The 22384-nt window shown below is 40.3% G+C and overlaps 1 protein-coding gene across 3 annotated transcripts in view; it reads right to left on the bottom strand.

Annotated features, from left to right (window-relative positions):
- The window catches only part of St8sia6 (ST8 alpha-N-acetyl-neuraminide alpha-2,8-sialyltransferase 6), a 237710-nt gene that overhangs the window by 143761 nt on the left and 71565 nt on the right, over positions 1 to 22384 (bottom strand). The window lies entirely within an intron of this gene.

Here is a 22384-nt window from a genome sequence, read left to right as displayed (position 1 = left end):
GGGAGGCAGGACTTGGCTTTCTCACTATTCTGTGAGGGCCAAAGGGCAACTAGGTGCCCACCAAGAGGAAACTTAAACTTCTCCTCCAGGTCTTTAAAGACTTTGCTGCGTCATTCCCGCCCCCCTCCCCAGGCAATAGTATGTCTGAGCAGCTGTAACTGACCAGGACAAGGGTGCTTATGCCAGACCATGCTGAGTAGTATATCTCATGTACTTGTTAGAATCTCACTTGTTGGAGAACTATGAGCCAGTGGTGAGGTGACAGAGTATGGCTTTCCAATTATTCTTTTAGAAAACGGTCTCAACTCTTTCAGCCTTAAGTTACCCTGCCCAGGCATGGTCAAGTATCTGCCCTAGCCCCCAAGGGTAGGTAAGCTTCCTATGCGGTATCTGTTAACTCTAGATCCCTGGAATACACCAACAAAGCATAAACCTCTCAGCATTTGTCAAGTGGGAGCTTGTTTTGATTACTCATTCTACTTTCAACCAGATGAGATTATTTCAAAAGCAACCTTAATGCTCTATCATCATGGGAAAATCTTAATTTAAAAGATCTTGAAGGGCCAAAGAAATGGCTTGGTGGGTAAAGTGGAGGGCTGGAATTTCGATCACCAACACCCACATAAAAAGCTAGGCATGATAGCTCGCTCGAGCCTGTAACTCCAACACTGGGGTAGGGAGGAATGGCAGATCTCGAGGGCTCACTATACAGCCAATATAACCAGGTTTACTGAGAGACCCTATCTCATAAACACAGTCGAGAGCAACAGAGTAAGATACCTAATGTCATTCTCTGACCTACAGAGAGAGAGAGAGAGAGAGAGAGAGAGAGAGAGAGAGAGAGAGAGAGAGAGAGAGAGAGAGACTTCCTAGTCCCCTTGTGCTAATCTGTATCTACTGTAAAAAAAAATACTTGTCTGAAACCGAACCAGAGGTGTGCACAGAGTAGTTAGTTGATCAGTAAATAGCCAATGAATAAAACCACTTTGGAACTAATGTTATTCTTAATGAGGAAAAAGCAACATGAAGCTGAAAACAAATGTGACTAAGGATATGATTTCCTTCTCCAGCCCACCACTGCCATTAAAATACGTACTAATCAAGAAAGAAAAAGCTGCCGCTTTTACACAATGCTGACTTTTTTAGGGATTCAGTTGCTTATTGTGCATATGATATCAAGGAATGTGACATCCCGACAGTGCTAAAATGATGAGGCAGGGCTGACGAGGTGGCTCGATGAATAAACACACTCGCCGTGCAAATCTAACAGCCTGGGTTTGATCCCTGAACCCCTTAGTGGAAGGAGAGAAACAACTCCTAAGAGTTGTCTCCTGACCTCTGTACACACGGGTGGCACACATGTGTCTACACTCAGGCATACCACATCCTGTTTATATCCATACACACAAAACATTGAAGTCAAAATTTTGAAGAATAAAGTGTGGGGCGTTTATCCACCAACCCCACAGCTCCCCAGAGTTTTCTTGAGTGCGAGCAGCAGGAAATATTAGATAGAAGGATTTATATTGCGGAGAATATTGCGGAGATAAACAGATAGAAAATAAAGGATAGCCTCGAGAGAGCCTGGAACCTATTCCAATGGGCCCCCGACTGTCTCTGCCCCAGGGTATTCATAGAGACGCCAAGGGGTGGAGCAAAAGACCTCCTCCCCCAGTACAGCCAAGTGCAGACCATTTCAGACACCTGCACTCAGGCCGGTGGCCCTATTCATCCTCTATGAGGCTCTGCTGAATAAAGCCATGAGGAACCTGAAAACAGGCTCCCACAATAAACATTAAGTAATATAAAGTGAAATGGTGATATGGTTCTACATAGTTAAAAGTTTATTCCATTTTTTTTTTAAGTGCATAGGGGCTGCCTGGCTTTGGAAGATATCCTGAATTATATTTCTGTGTAGACAACTCATACTAAGAATGATCTGCAGAAAAAGAAAAGGACATTAGGATATCAGCCAGGAAGCTGCAACTTCACCTGATTTACTAAAGTTTAATATTTCAGCACAGCTGGGCTCAAGACAACTGCAAGAATCATCCTTACCCTGGGTTCCCTAAACACCCTCACTGCAAATTTTTATCATGCCAATGGTTACAGTCAGGGGACTCACAAAAGCCCATTTTAATTGGGAAACCAAGTGTGAATTTGCAATGGGAATTCAGAGCTGAGCCTTAAAATTTGACAGTGGGGAACTTTACCATAAGCTTTGGCATTTAAACCTTGGTTGGCAAGATATGAATTATCTTGCTTATCCTTGAGAGACGAGAAAGTAGTGAAAACAAAAGTTTTAAATATTATTTATCAGTTGAAAATTGATGCCAAAGAAGTTATGAACTTTCTACTTATAGGTTTGACCAGAGATCTCTGCCAGGTAAGATTTGAGATATGGTAAGACCATATCCAGATGTGAGCTCAAGCCTCCATGTTGAACTAGTGTGTGAGCAGACCAAACTCAGCAAATCTGCCTCTTGTGGGTGGACAGTGGAGTCCAGGCAGCACCTTCTGGAATTGCCCGGTTTCTTGTGTCCCAGAACAAGGAAGTAGACCAGGGACATGTGGATAGTGGCAGAAACAGTTCATTAAGAAAGGGAACATTCTGAGGACCAGAGAACAGGAAAGGCTGGAAGTTCAATGGCTCTGGGTGACAGAGTCGTGCTCTTTTATGGGTCTTTTGTATAGCGCCTGCCTTCTCCTGCATCTGTATACCTACTGTATTAATCAGGGTTCTCTAGAGTAACAGAACTTAAGAATATACATATATATATAATATATATATATAATAGTGGGTTTCCAGTCTTTTCATATAAATATAGATAGATATAGGTATAGATAGAGATAGAGCTGTGGTCTGGCTAATTCAAGAATGGCTAGCTATGAATAGAAAAATCCAAGAATTCAAGAATGAGACTGGTGTCTCAGCTGGTCTTCAGTAGATGCTGGAAATCTGAAGAAGTAAGCTCTAATGCCAGTGAGGGAATGGATTTGCTAGCAAGGCGAGAGCAAGCAGACAAAGAGCAAACGCTTCCTTCTTTCATGTCTTTATATAGGCTTCCAGCAGAAGGTGTGGCCTAGATTAGCGGTGAATCTTCCCACCTAAAATGATCCAGATTAAAGGTGTGTCTTCTCAACTCAAGATATGGATTAAAGGAACGTCTTCCTACCACAAAGATACAAATTAGGAGTGGATTTTCCTACTTCAAATTAAGCAAAAAAAAAAAAAAAAAAATCTCTCACAGGTGTGCCCTCCATTTTTGGGTTTTAGTTCATTTCAGAAGTAGTCAAATTGACAACTGAGAATAGCCATCACACCCAGCATGCATGCTGTGTCTCTTGGCCTTGGTAGTGGTAGTGGGTTTCCAGTCTTTTCTTCTGTCAGTGGCTTTTTTCATGTGCTAATTGTGTTTGGGAGGGAAGTATTCACACATGTGCATGTGGGTGGAAGTCCTGCTCTTTGACTCTGCCCTAGTTCTTTGAGACAGGGTATCCCACTGCAGTTTGAGATAGTCTGTTGACCCACAGACAAACTCCAGTGACCCTCCTGTCTCGGTTCAGCAAAGTGCTGGGGTTGCGGGTGCAGGTGTGGCCACACCCAGGTGTTTGCTCCAGGGCTAGGAGTCTGAACTCAAGTCCTCAATCTTTCACAGCAACCACTGCTACCCACTGAGGTATCGCCCCAGGTCTACTATGTCAATTTTGATCCCCTTTCTCTGTCTCATTATTCTGCCACATGGCCAACATGGGCTTCTTACATAGTCTTTACTGTTCTTTATTCATTTCTCCCCGACTGCCCTCACTTCCAAAAAATGGCTTTTAAAAGGAATAGTGGGGCATTTTTATATATTAAAAATTGTCTGAATAGTTGAAAATCTTCAGGAAACTTGAAGGTGTTTCTATTTGGGGCACATGGTTTTATATAATATTAACAAGTAGTATTCAGCAACAACAAAAAAAAGACAGCTCAAGAAAAACTAGAGATGTGTACAATTTCCATAGGCACAGATTTCATGATTCATGAAGATGGACACCAAGTACCAAGTGTCTAAACAATGTGTGTGTGTGTGTGTGTGTGTGTGTGTGTGTGTGTGTGTGTGTGTATTCAATAGAAGATAGATGATAGATAGATAGATAGATAGATAGATAGATAGATAGATAGATAGATAGATAGATAGATGCAAAACTGTACCTATGTACATCTGTCTAGACAACAGATAGATGAAGAGATCTCCATGGAAATATGAACAGGAGTCATCAACATAAGGAAAGGAATGAATGTTGTGAGATATAAAGAACTAATGCACCAGGGAATCTGCTCCCTCGTTTGGGTGACATTTTTACCTTTCTGTCACGAAAGGAACGTATCTGATGTCTCCAGACTGCTTGATCTGTTTTTGCAATATTAAAGATTTGTGAGAACTGCAGGACAATACCACATTCATAACATTAAAACTACTCCTTAGAGAGGAAATTCATAAGAATAGTATAACCAAGGCTGCATATTTTCAATAAATCATAGGATTATAAATAAAAGCAGGAAATCAATGACCTTGTGTGAGGGACATCTCTTCGAATATGTCTTATTGCGGACTTTCGTCCACTGCTAACTGAATGTAAAAGATAGGAGGGATTCAAAGAATAAAGCTGTTTTCACTTAAAAATAACTAAAATTACATAAGAAAATAAGGATTATAACTTACTTCACAAATTATATTTTTAATATAAAAATATTCAAAATTCAAAGACATTGTTCTCTGAAATCCACTGAAGAGGTGATAAAAGACCAAAGAGAAATAGAAGGCAGTTACCAAATTCATAAAACTGATACAAGGCTCTCAGGTCTGTGACCTCACTGCCCAGTGACACTGTTTTATAAGAAACAGGGAAGCAGAAATCAGTTTTAAAAAAAAAAAGAATTTATTATAGTGTCACTTAAAGGAAGAAGCATCTAATCCCTCCCATGGTGAGCCTCTGGCCAGCATACAATTTGAAGAAAGCCTAGAGACAACGAATATATGTAAATTTGACTCTGGGGCTAATCAGTTCTTTCCTGGGAAGAAGGAACCTGTACCCTGTGTTGCCTCCTCTTTTGGTTAGATAAATAGTTTGGGTGTCTAAAGATCCTCCATTTTTAAGAAAGGAAAAAAAGTCAAATTCTCCATTCCAGGCCTGGCAGAGTCCTTTGCTTCTAAGCGCGTTCCTTTGGCAGGGGTGTGTAGAACCGCTTACTCTATGTCAAGGGTCAGCTTCAAGACACAGGCTCCTACACTCCTGATAAACACACTCATTCTGCAAAGCAGTCTTAAAACTAAAGGGGGGGGCACAGGTGCCTCTCTTTACAATACTTCTCCTCCCAGGGCTTCAAATAAAGTCAGAGGTACAAAAAGGTCATAATCCTATACCACAGAGTCTTAAGAGTGTCTATCAAAGTGGAACCAATTGGACAGAATGCCAATCCCATATGTACTTCCTCCTATCCTCTTCTCTTTCTGTCTGTGGGAATGACTCAGAAAAGTTTGCTAAAGTCCTATAATACTCAACGTGAAAGACAAAAGGCTACAGGTAGACGCCCACACCCACACCCACACAGCAATCATTGGGAATGGTCAAGGCTGATACTGTCAGGTGTCAGGGTTCAGTGGGCACCTCCTGAGGTCTTATAGGTTCCTAGGTTCCAGAACAAGGAACTGGACAGAGAGAGAGAAGTGGGTAATATCTGACGTATGGTCAGTTTATTAGAAAAGGACATACACACTTCCAGGGGAGGAGCAGGCCAGAGCAAGGAGAATGTGTAAAAGTTCAAATAACAACTCCATTCAAAATGGGAGCTTTCATGTCATATTTTCTAGGCTTTGGCAGTCATATGTATAGCACAAGCTGTCTCACAAGCACTCTGTTGCATGTAATTCCACACACAACTTCATACATTACATGTCTCATTAGCATCTTCCATCTCCACCCCAGGGGTGTAGTAAGCTTTAGTGTGATAATGAGGTACAGGTCAGCCTCAGACAATCCAGTGTGTCTCTGCACCTAAGAGACTATCTCCACTCAACTCTAGTCAGCCTCATTGAGCAAAGTCCACATGTCATTAAGATCTCACACTGGGTCCTCTTGACTCCCCAGCCCTTGTGACCTCCCTTGAAAGAATTCAGAGGAGACACACAAAACAAAGTGAAAAAGACAGGGAATTCATTGCAGAGTACAGAAGAGAACACTCTCAAGGGGTGAGAGTGGGCATGAGAAACCACTATGCTGACATATATTCTACCCAGACCTACCCAGACTACTTCAAAAGTCTCTGGACAGACAGTGTTTCCTGAGGCATGGCTCCTGTCCAGGTGCTGCAACAGGCTCACTGGAACAGCTCGTCTGGAAAAGGGCAATGGTGTGTTCTTGATCGTTTTCAGAAAGCCTCTGACTAGATAGTGATTTTATGACATTTACATGGTTATTAAGGACCTTCCAGACAGGCATGTCTCCATTCAGGACCAAAGTTATTTTTTTATTTATTTATTTTTTTTTTTTTTGGTTTTTTTGAGACAGGGTTTCTCTGTGTAGCTTTGCGCCTTTCCTGGGACTCACTTGGTAGCCCAGGCTGGCCTCGAACTCACAGAGATCCGCCTGGCTCTGCCTCCCGAGTGCTGGGATTAAAGGCGTGCGCCACCACCGCCCGGCCAGGACCAAAGTTATTAAGGCAAGACAAAAAAGGTAGAAAACTATGGGAAAGCAGGGAAGGAAAAAGGCTCTTCCCCGAAGATAAAATTTTCTAACAGAGTCAGGAGATATCAAACACCACTGAGAAAGCCAAAATTGTCTACAGAGGTAGTGTGTTTCCTAAAGACATCTCAAACAGAGACATCAAAGACAATAAAGAAACTGTGCTTAGGTGGTATAGCAATTATCTGTAACCTTGGATTTTACACTCTTTCTCACTCCTAATTCTGGACCATGTTCCTTGTAAACCCACCTTACAACTTTTTCTATTGCAGCGGAAAAATCATTAACCTTTAAACTTTGCTGTAAATTATACTGTCTGAGTAATGAAACTTGAACAGTCATGGGATCATATACCGCTACTGTGGGGGAAAAAAAAGGTGGGCTCTCCTTTAAAAGCTCATACTCATACTCGGTTACTACCATTCCCAAGGACTTCTTTATCTCCAGCTTTGGTTTAAATTCTATACCACATTCTCCTTAATAATCAATCAAAGAATCCTGGGTTTACCTGAACAGAAAGAAGTCTAAAAAACAAAAGCCAAAGCCTGGCACTGTTGCCTATGACAGTGTGGAGCTGTGTCATCATGCCACCACCACTGATAATATGACACAGGTCTATAGGTCTATGCTCAAGTTATAGGCTACCATATACCTAGATATCTCAACATTTACTGTAGAAAATTAGCACCTATCCCATCTCTCCAAACAAGGGAGACCTGAATCATTGGCTTTTATATGAAACTGACTTCTGTCATATGATCCTGGTTAATTCTAGGGTCTGTAGGGCCAGGGAGTGCTCAGTTAATGCTATGGATTAAAGACCAAAGGTTGGGTATGCAGAGATCATGTACAGAAACTTGCCATTTTCCTTCCCCACCTATTCATTCTATACAGTCTGAACTCTAAGCAGATAGTAACGAAGCCCAAAATGTCAAAACATAGAACTTCAGGCAAAACCATGTTTCAATAAGTGGAGCTGTGGATATCCCTCTGTATGTTGTGAATGTGTTGCTCTGATTGGTTAATAAATAATATGCTGATTGGCCAGTAGCCAGGCAGGAAGTATAGGCAGGACAAGCAGAGAGGAGAATTCTGGGAACAGGAAGGCTGAGTCAGGAGATGTGCCAGCTGCCACCACCATGAGAACCAAGATGTAAAGTACCAGTAAGCCACAAGCCACGTGGCAACTTATAGATTAATAGAAATGGGTTAATTTAAGATATAAGAACTAGATAGCAAGAAGCCTCCCATGGCCATACAGTTTATAAGTAATATAAGTAAGTCGCTGTGTGTTTATTTGGGTCTGATTAGCTGCAGGCCCAAGCAGGACTAGAGAAAACTCCAACTACAGGGAAGGACTACAAAGTGGCAGAAAGAAACAGACATGACTTCTGTCAAGGATGAATGAACAGAGAACACCATTCAAAAGTTCTACAAGGTGTATGGCACAAAGCAGAAGATTGAACCAAAAAGGGGGAATGAATGAGGTGTGTTGGGAAAAGATTTACTCCAAGAGAGTTCAGAAGATAACTTAAGCAACGACCAGTTCATGATCCCCAGGGAACTAATAGGATGTAGCTACTGCTCAGGAGACTCTGGGGAAGCAATATGAACAGGGAGGGGTTTATAAAGCAATAGAAGATGATAACAACTAAGCTGACAGCAGCAACAAAACCATCATTGCAGAATTCAGAATTATCACAGAACTCCAAGAAGAAGAAATACTACGGCAAAATCTGAACCAGTGTCATAGAGATTAGACTAGGGACCTTCACATACTCAAATCACTTAGAAAGAGACAAGGAAAACACATTAATTAGGGGAAAAGTATATGCACCATAGACAGACACTAAATATAAATGTGTATGTACTGGATTATCCTTTAAAATTAAGCATTAAAAATTAAACATTGGAAACTTTCTAGAGGCCAAAAATATGGGGATCTATGATGTTTTCCATTCTCTTTGTCTGAACTTATTATGCAAGCTCACAGAGTTACTGAAAATTTTAATAAAGAACAACTAACCTTAATCCTAAAGGTATACAGACAGAAAAATTAAGGGCGAACTGATCCAGCCTTCACTCAGGTAACAGAAGAAACAGAATGAAACAAAACTGTTGTCTTGTTTTGTTCTGTTTTATTCTGGTTGGTATGGCCTGGTATTAAGAATAGGTTATCGGAGCCGGGCGGTGGTGGCGCACGCCTTTAATCCCAGCACTCGGGAGGCAGAGCCAGGCGGATCTCTGTGAGTTCGAGGCCAGCCTGGTCTCCAAAGTGAGTTCCAGGAAAGGCGCAAAGCTACACAGAGAAACCCTGTCTCGAAAAACCAAAAAAAAAAAAAAAAAAGAAAATGTTTAAAAGAATAGGTTATCGGTTATCCCAGAATGTCCTTGACCTTGAAATCCTTCTGTCTCAGTTCCTCAAACATTGAGATTATAGCTGTGTTTTCTCATACTTGGCCATTTACAGACTTTTAAAGCAGAGGCCACTTAACCCTGAATTTGATACTAAGCAAAGATAATTTTCATAAGTAGGAACAGTTATGTTTTCACATCAAACTTTAAAATGTGTTTAAATATTCAAATACTCAGGAGGTAACATCCATGTGAGTCTCTTAGAAAAAGAAACGAACCTGAGTCCTAACCTAAGCATAAAACACAGATAAAATAACTCAAATCAGCCATTGTATAAGAATGTTTCAGCCATCAATAGCCAGGATATGCCAACATGGTCCCACTAGTTTATAGTGAAATTTAAAAATCCCTATTATTAAATTTGTATCATACCTATTCTGTATTCAAATTTATAAACTTATGTCACTGTGTTAAAATTACATACTTTGTTCAAGGCAGAAGATAGGCTATATCATAAAGCCTAGGTGCATTGTTGCAGAATAAATCATTTAAGTTCGTGTTTCACACTAACAAAATTGCCCAGTGATGCTTTTTCCCAGAATACAACCCTACTGTTAACTGACTTGTGACTGTAATTCACAACAAAAAAGTCTTGATCTTGAAGAATTCAAGTGACAGATAATTTTTATGTAGAATTATGAATAAATAATAGAACTGTGAAAATATTCTGTCTCCTTTTAAAACAGCTACAGAAAAGCTAGGGATGTAACCCAGACAGTAGAGTACTTGCATAAAATACATGAGCCCAGTAGCCCAGCTTGATCCCCAGCATTTCACATAGCCAGGTTTGGTAACTCATGCCTGTAATCTCTGCACTCGGAAGATACAGGCAGGGAATCAGAAATTTAAGGTCGTATTCAACTGCATAGCAAGTTTGAAGCCACCCCGGACTATATGAGACCCTGTCCCCATTCCCCTGAAATACGGTTATGTAAATATAAGATTTGTAGAAGCAAAGTCTTGGAAAGAACATTTGAGTCCAAGGTTAATAATGAACAGATTAAAGAAAAAGAACGAAGGATGGCATGAAAGAATTCACAATTGCTTTTCTCTTATTTTAAGCTGATTATATATGGGCTAAACCACAAAAGCTTATCAATCAAGGAAGCAATAACTATTTTACTAAGAAAATACTAAAAGTGATAATGTCTAAACGTCTACCAAATTAAAGGGAAGAGGAGGAAAGCTTCAGACTGCTTAGCCAAGAGACAGAATACCTGTTTAGGTATGTTTGGATCTTGTACATTTAAGAATGTTTTATAAAATACAACAAGAAAAAAACTAACATGTACCAAGCATAGTGTATTCTATTATAATGCCAACATTAGGAGTAGCTGAGACGAGAGAATCATAAATTGAAGGACTATCTGGACTATATAATGAGATACAGTCCAGGCTGAGCTGCATTACAAGACCATTTCTCAAACTAGTACTGAAGAGATGGCTCAGAAGATAAGAGTTCTGGTTGCCCTTGGAGAGGACCCAGGCTCAGTTCCCAGTACCCCTGATGCTCACAACCTTCTGTAACTCCAGTTCCAGGGGATCTGCTGCCCTCTTCTGACTTCTGTGGGTACCAGGCATTCACACAGTATACATATATGCAGGCATAACATGATATGATAGATAGATGATAGATAGATAGATAAATAGAGAGATAGAGAGATAGATGATAGATACATCACAAATCAGAAAATGTATAATCTAATTTTTAAAATATTAATAAAACTATACTTATTCTTAAATGCATTTTCTAATAATTCATAGGTCAGAGAAGTCATCTTAAGTTTAGGAAATGTTTAGACGTAATAGTGATGAAAAGAACATATTAAGTTGTGAACCATAGGGAAAACAGGGAGATGTAGTATTTAAATGCATGTATTGAAATTCAATATTGAAAATCAACAGGTCAGGCATTCAACTCAGACTCATAAAATCTGGCAGAATAAACCCAGATAATGTGAAACACAGCACCCCAAACTGACTCTAAAAGATAAGAACATTAGATTAGTCCACAAAGTATTTTTAGTTTGTTTTATTTTTTTCTACAGTAAGCTGTCTTCACTGGCCCTGGGTCTTTCTTCCACGTCTGAACGCAGAGCCGAGACAAGTGCTTTTGTGCAGTAGCTTATTTTAAAATATATCTCCAGGAGAAAGGATTTTTAATAAAAGACCTGAAGGAGGAAAAGCAGAAGAAAGCAAGCCAGTACAAAAATACATCATCAAGTTAGACACTCCGTGAATGACCCATGCTGGGGATTCTCTGATGAGCCTGGTAGCATATGACTGAGGATTGTCTGCCAGAGAGAAGCCTGGCGTTTCGCCACTGGCTCTTGTTACATATTGCATTTTCAGGTTGCCCAAGAATGAGTGACAGGTGTCCTGCAGCGTGTCATATCCCTAGATCAAACTTGGGTTCACAGAAGAGTGTTCTTTTATAAATAAATTCTCCTTTCTTCCACCTGCCCCAGCACTTTTGAGATTCAAATCCAGATGTGCACCACTGGTGTGCTGCACCACGGTTGGTAGTCAGCATTTCCCTCCACCAGTGAAGATGGCATTGTCTTGCTGAAGGCATGCTGTGGACCCTAGAAATTGATCTGAAGGCCATGAGGAAGGTGAGGGTAGATCTACAAGAAGATACCATGTATTAATATCTACCTTTGAGAACTTTCCAGTGGGTGAGGCAAGGAGAAGCTACTCTCTTTTAGCAGTGGGAAGGAGCGGTACCTGGCAGCCCAAAAGGATGCAGATATGTTCAGCCTCTTCAAGGGGGCAGATGTATCTAGCTTTTTAACACTGCCACATGATGTTGCCATCTACAGTCATACTCAAGGACATGAAATACCGCCCCCCTCGTTATTTCAAGCAGGGTTAAGATTTTGTATTGGTCTGCATTCATAGCTATTCTTGGTCTCATGTAGTTCATAGGCCACAAGTCAGACATGATTGGTAGGAACCCCTGAGGGCTCAAGATTCCTGACTAATGCTTTCAAGCATCCCCAAGACAGCCTTCAAAGTCCCACTCCTTTCTATCCTCGTCTTGATATCTGCACAAGCTACTTGTCCATGCTGTCTACTGATGCGATCCTCCGTGTAGCTCTTTATGAAATTCAATCCTGGATCAGAATTCACTGCAGCTGGAAGTGATGCTCTCTTGAAACCTTACCTCAGGGGTCCTCTAGCATTCAAAGTCTGTTTGCTTCTAGCTGAGAGCAGGCTGATTTGTGCCTTCCATTTTCTTAGCGTTTCTAAAGAATTCTCAAAAATCTACCAGGCCATGTTCCTTTTAATCACCAGGAGCCTACTATGCGGAGGGCTTACCTGTCTGTTTCCTCTTCGCTGGCACCTTACAGCTTACTCCAGTGAAGTCCCAGGACTTGTGAAGGTTCCTCATCCTTCACATCACACTAGCACAAAAACCTGAGCGACTGAGATAGAAGATAATTCACATACAAAGTACCCTGAATAAAGATGCCACAAGAGGGGGCAAAATCCTGTTGCTAGGGAAAAAGTTACAAGGTGGGCTTCTACAGGAGCCATTCCATTTACCTGCTGGGAAAGTCTCAATATCTTTATGTTAAAATGGAGCTAATAAGAACAGTACCCATGCCGGGCGGTGGTGGCGCACGCCTTTAATCCCAGCACTCAGGAGGCAGAGGCAGGCAGATCTCTGTGAGTTCGAGGCCAGCCTGGTCTACCAAGTGAGTTCCAGGAAAGGCGCAAAGCTACACAAAGAAACCCTGCCTCGAAAAACCAAAAAAAAAAAAAAAAGAACAGTACCCACTTCCTAATGCTGCCATAAATCCCTGAGATTTCCAAGCCAGAACTGTTAGTATTTATTTGCATGATGCAAGGATGGTTCAATGTGAGAAAATCTAATTTCTTGCCATTATTAAAGTGAAATTATGACCATGAGAGCAAAGGACTTCCCTGAATTGAAAACAAATCTTTGGTAGTTGAAGATGAATTTGATAGCAGGTTCTAATGGAATAATAAAATAAACATCTAACGTTGAAGGGAGGCCTCAGGTTTAGTTCCCTTTAACAATAATCAGTTTGCGGAATGAAATGATCCACATAGGTCCTTCATGGACCATGAGACAACTCAACACTCTAAAAATAAGTTTCTTAATATCATTAAAACTTTAAGACTAAGTGAAACCATCTAAAATATTCAAAACCTTTATTCATACTCTAAGAATCAGTATAATTGAAAGATCATCAATTGTTCTGTTCCTGTAATAAGTCTTCAGGGTTAGAATTAACATTACAGATGTATCTATGTAAAGAGAGAAAATTGGAAAATGACCATACAGTCAGTGGCAATGAACCAGAGTGACGTTCTTCACTCTTCACTTACATGGCAATTGGTCCCCAGAACTTTGGAAAGAATTTAGATTTAGAGGAGAATTTGTAGCTCTCTTGACACAAGTGATTCAACTTTTAGTTTTCACTGAGGACACCTTTCTCCCAGACACCCCTTCACTTCGTGGTCTTATCTGTCCAGATTGAGGGGGAAAATATCCAGAAAAACTTGTAAATGATAATTTCCTTCTTTACTTTTGTCTTTCTAGCACCATAATGGTAAGAATTCATGAGGCTCAGGGGAAATGAAATCAGCATGATTTTGCCACTCTCCCTTTGCGTCTGCTATCTGTCTCTCTTCCAGAAAAGTTGTCTGAATTTACTCTCTCCCCCTTTCGTCTGATAAGATACTATCTGAACAAAATAAGAACTGCCCTTCAAACCTAGATACCCAGGCCTTCCTACCTCCTTTTCTTGCTTCATGTCTTCCCCAGAACTTACACTATCAAGAAGCTTTCATATTTATTTTCCTTTTCTCCATATCTCCCAGTTACACAGACACTTCACAAAGGCACAGAGCACTTTGTCCTATTTCTATATTCTCAGTGCTTAGAACACTTCAAAAGATAAAAACACAGGTGTACGATAAATAAGAAGCAAAGGTAAGTTCCTGAATGTTTACAATACATAAATGACTTTTTTCCCTGCTACTGATTTTTCCTCTGAATATTTCAATAGTCTTTAGTGATGGTAGATATAGTAAGAGTTACAATGAAAGAATCAAGACCAGAAGAAGCTTCCATCACTGAATGGTGCAGAATAAACTAGAATGAAAAAAAAAAAAACAAGAAACTAAGCATTTGGGCCATAGAATGAAAAATTCTGTTGGGTTATTTTCTAAATACTTCTTTTCATTAAAAATTTCAGTTGAACATATTTTCTTAGTAAAAAATAGGATGCAAGGGTGAAGTGCTGAGATTTTAATAGCCTTTACCATAGTCTGTACTATGGTCTGTACCATAGCCTGTATCATGGTCTGCACCATAGCCTGTACCATGGTCTATACCTAGTTCAACATCCAAGCCCCTTGTTTAAGTGAAAAGGCATGAGGCTTCTATCCAATCATATCCGGTGTATACCTTAGCTGGATGTGTGGTGCTCAGCAGGATGTTTGTTTACCTTCTCTAAATTTTCTCATCGGCAAAGTAGGGGTAGCTCATCCTGTCAGGGACTCCCTTCATCCTCCTGGGCCCTCTAAATAAAAAGAACCACCCAGACACACACATGTGCTGGTGTGTATACATCCTGCATACACTTAGCAAATGGAATCACAAAATTTTGCCCTATATCCTTTTGAGGTAACACTGGTATTCCTTTTTGAAGTATAAGGGTGCTTACATCCAAAGGTGAAAGTTAAAGATTGAGCGAGCAACTTCTATCTTTTCCATTCCTGAATACTCGATTTAATCAGATCTAATAGTTCTAAAGATTGGAAGACTGGGAGAGGGAGATAACTCAGTCAGTGAAGGGCTTGCCTACATGAGGGCAAGTTCATCCTTAGAACCCCAACTAAAAAATTTTAGAGCCCAGTGATTGGGGGTGCAGACAGGAACCAAATATGACTGGAGAAAAAAATGTCATTGTAATGATGCTTAATGATATTCTGCTATATTCATAGATTGGTCCCTAGCCCAATAGTCATCAGAAAGGCTTCATCCAGCTACTGATAGAAACAGATGCAGAGACCCACAACCAAATATTAGGCCAAGCTTGGAGAATCCTGCTGGAGAGGGGGGAAGAATTGTATGAGCCAGACTGGTCAAGGACATCACAAGAAAACCCACAGAATCAACTAACCTGGGATCATAGGGGCTCACAGAGACTGAACTGAGAAGCAGGGAGCCTGCGTGGGACCAACCTAGGCTCTCTCTATATATATGTTACAGTTGTGTACTTATCCATGTTTCTACTTCCAGAAAAAAGACATGAATGTACAGAAGAAAGCAAGGTTCTTTTGACAACAACAACAAAATACTGACCCAGAGTGACTAGTATAATGTGAAAACCACTGTGGTTTACCAGCTGCTCTGATGAATAGAAGCAAGCACAAAAGATGTGTGATGGACTTAAGTACCTGTAAAAGGTTATCCAAAGTAATGGCCCAGAAACATATCAAGTATGTGTGCTGTTGTTATAAACACTGTGCACATTTCATTTGCTACTGAATATAAAATATTCATTTTTTTCCTTTAAAAGATACTTTAAGTTACTCAAAGTGCAGTACATCTCACCATTTCTTCCCACAGGTGAAATAGGTTTTTTTTTTTTTTTTTTTTTTTGGATCAGCAGCAAAGTTTTTAAAAAAAGCAAGCTGAAGAGCCCAGAAAAAGCACAATAGAGCAAAATCAAGTACCCAGAAGGAGTCTTAATTTTTCCAACAGCTAAAAATGGGAAATTGGCTATCGAAATGGAAAATCAGAGGTAGTCATTTAGGGATTAACAAATGGCCCTATTGTGATTGGAAAATAGCACAGAAATTAGATACCCCTTCTTTCATGCCCAGTGGGGTAGAAAATGAAAATTAAGGTTTGGAGGCATTTTAAGTTGAATCACATGAATGGCACTCAAATTCTGATATTTAAGAAAATCCTTATTGTTGTATTTTTTAATTTGAGACAGGGTTTCAATGTAGATGGGACTAGTTTGAAACTTAAGTAGCGAAGGATAGTGTTAAATTCCTGATTCTCCTGCCTCCCCTCCCAAGCACTGGGCCATAACTAGCTAAGGAAACTCTTGAAAATTAAATGTGTAATTTCAGACTTTTTATCTCTTTTATGTATGGTATAAACAGCACTGCCCTAAGAGTGCAGTGGATAAGGACACCCACTTTTGATTTGTCATACTTCTGAGAGTATTTTCTTATGTTCTTTCTGTCATTGACTTCATGGGGATCAATGACTCCATGCCAGATACATTGATCTCTCCAAATGCTACAAAAACACTGCCTTTATAAACTAGAATTCTTATTCTCTTGGAGTCTACATGATATGCAAAGTGGTAATTTTACATTTAAGTTATGAGATAACCCATATGTTTACTCAGTTTAATTAATTTTCCCTTGGAAAATGTTCCTTTAATTATGTTTTGCATATTTGAATGATTCTCATTTTCTACCTGTGTTCAAAGGCACCTGATTTTAATGGCCTGATTCTCTGGGTTCTGGAAAGGGTACCATTACATTTTTTCTGTTTTGATAATAGACCTTATAAGTTTGACCTAGCTAGAATTCTGTGCCCTATTTTCTCACCTCATTAACTTGATTAAGATGTTTCAATGACATTTAACATCTTACGACTATCTAATTAAAACACAAATTTAATTAAAGTTACTTCATAACCAAAATGATAGAATCGAGACCACTCTGAGTTCTCTTGCTGCTTTCTCTGGGGGACTTAAACTTGCATCTGCTCTCAGCCAGTGCTCTGTACTGTTCCCTGACCCCCTCCACAGAGCTCTTTCTTGTTTGCTTTTCACAATTTTTATCTGAGTATCCCTCCCTTTCCCTCCATCAAGATTGCAACATGTACATGAAGTATGAGTGACTTATTAAGAACATTTGAGCCCACATCATGCTTTGTGTTTGGATTGCTGCAGAACAGTGAACGGCTCTAGAATTTCCTTCCCTGCCTCATCCAAACAAAGGCCTCGTTACCCTTTCTGTTCCAGCTGTGAAAGGCAAACCAGTAGGAAGTGAAATGATTTCTTTTCCTGATCCCAGAGCAAGTTATTAGCAGCAATGGACTCAGGCATCTCTTCTGTCTCCTCGGGTAGCATCAAACTTTACCCTCGGTGTCCACTTGAAGGAAGGTACCCATTCCTTCTTCCTGGGAGCAACTGCCTGTTACCAAGGTCCTACAATTTCATCCTGACTTAGAATTACTAATGTCCTAATTATTTTTAAATTTATTCTGAAAAATAGCTTACACAAGTACAGTAAAGTTGATATATTATTGCCGCCAACACTTTCAGTAAAAAAAAAAAAATGCCTAAAAATTAAAGAATTTTACTTAGGTGTTTTTTAAGGTATATTCATACAAATTGGAGGAATTTGTTCATAGTGTAGAGACAGAGAAAGCAGAACAGACCAATGCCTCCAAAAAATGTTTAGAGATTTAATTAAAGGCAAGGACAGCTGGAGAATTAATTTTTAATACAAAGGATTGCAAAGTCTAAAATTGAAGGGGGTGGATGAGTTGCCATTTTAAGAAATCATCACTTTCTAGAGCCAGCAATGAGGTCTGAGAAGAGCTGGATGGACGAAGGTCACCCCCCACAGGTATGATTCTCCCACCAGAAATGAGCTCGTTTTTAAACAACTACATTTCAGAATGTATGGTATTTCAATAATAAAATCAGGATAACATAACTTATTTTGAGGCACACATTTCAAATTCCCCCCAACCACTGTGTTTATGTGAGTGTGTGTATGTGTGGTGTGTGTGTGTGTGTGTGTGTGTGTGTGTGTGTGTGTGTGTACATGCGCGCGCTGGGGGACTCTAATCCTCTAACCCAGTAACCCAAGGATAACTCAAAATGCTTATCCACTGAGCTACATTTCCCTTCTTATCTCCCTTTTCATAAACTATTTCACCTAAGGAAATTGGTTAAATTTTGGAAGTCAAGTGCCGCTGGAGATGAGAATGTTGACCATCTTCTATATATTATCCTCATCACTCAAAACTGCACTGTTATTAAAATAGATGATACTAAGCATTTGCGGAATGAATGGATAAGTGAGATTCTGTTTGTTAAACACAGACTATATGTTTCCTTGTAAAATATGCATTATTTCTGGGTATGGTGGCACACAACTGTAAGTTCGGCACTCAGGAGGTAGAGGCAGGGATTATGAATTTAAGGCTAACCTGGGCTACATTGTGAGATCTTATCACCAAAGTTATATGCAATCATTATGGTTCCTTATAAATAATTTTTTGCATTATTTAGATTTTTTTTAAAGTATAGTTGTAAGTCTCACAATGGCAGAGCCTGTGGGAATCCCCACCACAGCAGACACAAAAAGTATGACGTTCTCTTCTGAGACCATGGGTGAGCCTGACTAAAACGTTACTTTTCCTAGTCAAAAGAGACAAGTTCTATTTGCAAAGTGGTAACACCTACACAGGAAAAGTGTTTTAGAAACAGGAACCCCAGAAAGAACGAAATAAGAGCTTATTCATGAAAATCTGCAGCCAAAAGAGGTGGGTGGTTTGACCGGTTGTATACACACCTACACATACCACAGGAATGAGCCACAGAATGAAGAAAGAATGGCTCCTTTACAGAAGAGAGAAGACAGGTGGGTGGTCAGCACCTAGAAGCAGCTCTCTCAGGGACTCTGGTCAGCATGCCTTGTTACGTGCTGGTCAGTTAAAGGGTGTGTTAGTGAAGTGAGCGTGATGCATGTTGGAATTTGAGAGAGAAGGAGGATGAAGACGCATCAGAAAACTCGGGCATTTCTCTCCAAGCCCAGTCCTCATGGCGTCCCTCTATGATTCTCAGGAGCATCCTTTCTGTTTCTAGACGCTTCCTGGGCACCTTCACCTTGATTTTCCACCAGCACCTACCTCCGTCAAGCTCCTAAACTCACCTGCTCCTTTTCTTCAAGCTACGCCTTCGCGACAGCCTCTCTAGTTCACAGGACACCACAGCCGCTGGCCATCTTGTGCATTTCCCATGTTCCTCTTTGATGGGTCTCACGCTCTTCCCACCACTTCATTCCTCCCCACCATGTCCCTCCTCCTCTCCTAAAGCACCACAGAGGCCCCTTGACTTCACTCATGCCCTACCTGACCCATTCCACATTCCGCTCCTAAAACATGCCTCTTTAGGGTTCCTGCAAAGCCATGTCCTGTGCCTGGCCTGAAATCAATACATCAACATCTCTCAACTGCCAATCAATTGGGAACAAACCTGGTGTTCAACACTCAACCTTCCCTCTCTTGTGATGATTGGGACTCAGACCCCTGAGTTCAGCGGCTGAATCTGCATCTGTGGTTATCTGTATCACTCCAGTTGCTAACTCTTCATCAGTTCCTACACTTGAGAGTTTCCTACTTGAGCCGTGTAAAGCAGTACCAAGCATTTGGTACTTCTCGCATCACTGTTTCTTAGGATGGCCAAACTTATAACCTAAATACTAGGACCACTTACCATTTCCCAAACACGCCTTTGCTTGTGATGATTTCTGAACTTTCCTTCAAATCGGTCCCTTTGCATTAAATGCCCTTTTCACATCCCCAAGTCTACCTATTTTTCTAAATCTACCTCAAATATCAACTCTTCCCTAGAACCCTCACTTGAAAGATTTGTCATTTTCTGAATTCAAAGTAACATGCTTTCCTTACCTGCTTGTATTTACCGGCGGTATGATACAGATTTTGGCATCTTTAGATGTCTGTATGATATGATAGTCTATAGAGTTTATGCTCTTCCACTGTTTTTTTTTTTTATTTTTTGCAGCCATGCTCAGTAATTTTTATGATGTTACTTAGTTTCATTTGTCTGTAACTCACAACGTGAGATTGTTTTCAATAGCAAAATCAGAGACAGAAATCACAGCTTTAGGAAGAGTCTTCCAAAATCATAGCTCTTTGGGGTTTAGGAATATTTTTAAAGGAGTACTTAAATTTTTTTGAAGGATAGACATAGAAAGCATTTTTTGTGGAAAATTGAGCGCTGTGCCCATATTGTATCACTTAATGCTATTTCACAGATGATTTTTAAAATTGGATGACTGTGTTTTCCTTTCAACCTTCCTTTCCCCTGCTGCATTTGATATCTTGCAAAGTTTTAAAGATTGATCTCTCATGGTTAGACAAATTATGCCTGGGGAAATTAGTCCAGGTGCAGCCAATTAATTGTGGATTCGGAAACTCCACGGTGAGGTTGGCTGGGCTTCCCCACTGTCTTCTGTATTCCAGGCTTCAGTGATAGATCTTTCCTTTTAAAGGAAGAAAAGTGACCCTGTGTGGTTTAGCACTTCACCTTGGGTATTTTTTTTCACTCTAGGTATCATTCACTTTTCTTATAACTAGCTGGAGGAAGATGATATTCACCCTGGCTTCTAGTTCCTTCTTGACATGTGGCTTTTCCTGGGGATCGATTAAAAAATATCTATCCAGGCAGGGTGGTGATGGCGCATGCTTTTAATCCCAGCATTCAGGAGGCAGAGGCAGGTGGATCTCTATGAGTTTGAGGCCAGCCTGGGCTACAGAATGAGTTCCAGGAAAGGTGCAAAGCTACACAGAGATACCCTGTCTTGAAAAACCAAAACCAAACAAACAAACTATCCATCCCATATAGGGCACTGATAATGGGCCAAAGAACCAACTCCAGCCAAGTCTACCTTAGCAAACCAATGAGTTTACAGGGATTACATATGGGCAAGGGATTACTTATAGGTGCATGAGTGATTCAGACAGATACATCACTGAAAAGCCTACCACTCACAAAAGCTTCATCTATGGATCTCCCTGCATAGCTTGCAGGCAGTTCTGCCTATTAGAGATTCTCCTCTCAAGAAATCGTTATTGTTCACCCAAACTTGGGGAAGGATCTTATGAATTTTGTAAGTTTCAGGAAGCCTGAGACGTATGAGTTGTTTACCACCTGAGACTTAACTATAAGCCTCTCTCCAGGGTGGGATGTTTGAAGTTGGAGGAGACTGTTACACAATCTCTTCAATGGGATTCTTATGAGTGGCAGGTCTCCTACTCTCAAATCGATGTGCTTATACCATGCCCCATCCATCTGCACCCGTGTTTCTTCAGATCTAGGAAATTTTCATGAACCAATCCATTCTAATATTTTTCACAAAACAGAAATTCTTTCAGCAATGGTCTGTGATAGGTCCTCTCCTTTCATCTACTGTATTCTCATTGTTTTACTTGACCACTCTTTTTTCCCTACAACTACCCTGCCAACCTTTCCAATGCCTCTGATGAATACTCTCCTGCTTGTGTTTATCCTTATAAATTGTTGATTTTGATATTGTATGTAATTCTTATGGCTTTACATATGTAGTATTACATATCAACGCTACAGATCACATTCCTTCTTATGTTAGCTATTTAGGACTCTGGTTTAAGACCGGCTGGCATTGTTCTGTGTTCATCTAGTGCCTTGCTCTGGCCACTCCTCTAAATACTACAGTAGACATGCAGAACATCATCCCTGACCTCTAACCCACTGCTAGGTACCTTGATTTCTTCTAGCACTTAGAAGAAAAAAAAAACCAACATGATGAACACACCATAAGCATGTTCCTGAGTAACACTATGCATGAGCTTCTTTAGGAAATCATAAGGAAGAGCACTCCTGAGCCTTAGAGTACACATATGGTTAATTTGATTGTTTCCTTCCAGAATTGTTCTGTAGCATGGTTTTGTCAAATTACATTCCTATCAGCCATGCATAATCACAGGATTCCATATCCTATTGTTTTTTTTCGGGGCTATTGTGTGTGAAATCTTTCATTGTAACGTAACTTAAATGCCGATGAATAATGAATTTAGGCAGCTTTTTAGTGTGTGTCAACCTTTGGGGCTTTCTGTTCTGTAAATTGCCTATTCATGGTCTCAGCCTGTTTTTATGTTAGGTTCCTCCCGTCTAGTTGGTTTGCAGAACTCCTTAGTTCATTCTGTATTCTAGGTGTTGGTCCCTTGTCAGTTTGGGGCATTGTCAAACAATTTCTTAATACCTGTCACCTCTACTTTTGTTCATGGCATCTTTCAGGCTATGAAAACCTTGTGTTATCTAATTTGCATGTTCTTTCAGAAAAGAACAGTGCTCAGTGCAGCTAAAAAAATAACCAGTTCTGGCAGGAAATTGTGTCCATTGGCCAATGAACACAGAAGGGAAGCTTTAGAAACACC

This window comes from Peromyscus maniculatus, chromosome 5 (genome assembly GCF_049852395.1).
Source record: "Peromyscus maniculatus bairdii isolate BWxNUB_F1_BW_parent chromosome 5, HU_Pman_BW_mat_3.1, whole genome shotgun sequence".
NCBI classification, from domain to species: Eukaryota; Metazoa; Chordata; class Mammalia; order Rodentia; family Cricetidae; genus Peromyscus; species Peromyscus maniculatus.
The sequence above is the reverse complement of the archived record's forward strand: the minus strand, read 5'-3'. Positions and strand labels throughout refer to the sequence as shown.